The following is a 558-nucleotide window of genomic DNA, read 5'->3' as shown; positions in this document are numbered from 1 at the left end:
CACCCCCGCAAGCACAACAACAAACCTCCGCGACCTACCCATGGCCCCGTGAACAAGAGGGTGAACCAATTGATCTCGACAGCCCACTGCTCTTGGACTTCAACTGCGAGGGATGGGATAAGGGAACAGCAGCACGTTACAACGCCCTCATCTGGGTTGACATGTTACCCACTCGTTTCTGCCACGCGGAGACTCTGGCTGATCTTGGGATCGACGAGGACGTTTTCGAGATGCTACACGCCATAGGGATAGCTCCTCTGTGCTATACAACACATGAGCTCTACCCAGACCTTGCTCGCCAAGTGCTCGCCACCGCCACGATCACGTACGAGGATTCCAATGCACCCTCTTACGCCAACTGCTCATTCTCTTTCATGGCCGATGGAGAGTACTGCTCCTTGTCCCTCGACAAGCTCAATGAGATCTATGAGACAGCCACTGAACCGAAAGGGGTAGCGGTGGCGAAAAAGTTCTCTCCTTCTAACGCCTTTTGGGATTGCATTGCGAATAGGAACTTTACACCTGGAAAGGCTTACCAGTCGCAGATCAGGAACCCGT

The sequence above is a fragment of the Brassica oleracea genome, chromosome C8, assembly GCF_000695525.1.
Source record: "Brassica oleracea var. oleracea cultivar TO1000 chromosome C8, BOL, whole genome shotgun sequence".
Lineage (NCBI taxonomy): Eukaryota > Viridiplantae > Streptophyta > Magnoliopsida > Brassicales > Brassicaceae > Brassica > Brassica oleracea.
This window is presented reverse-complemented; position numbering follows the sequence as displayed.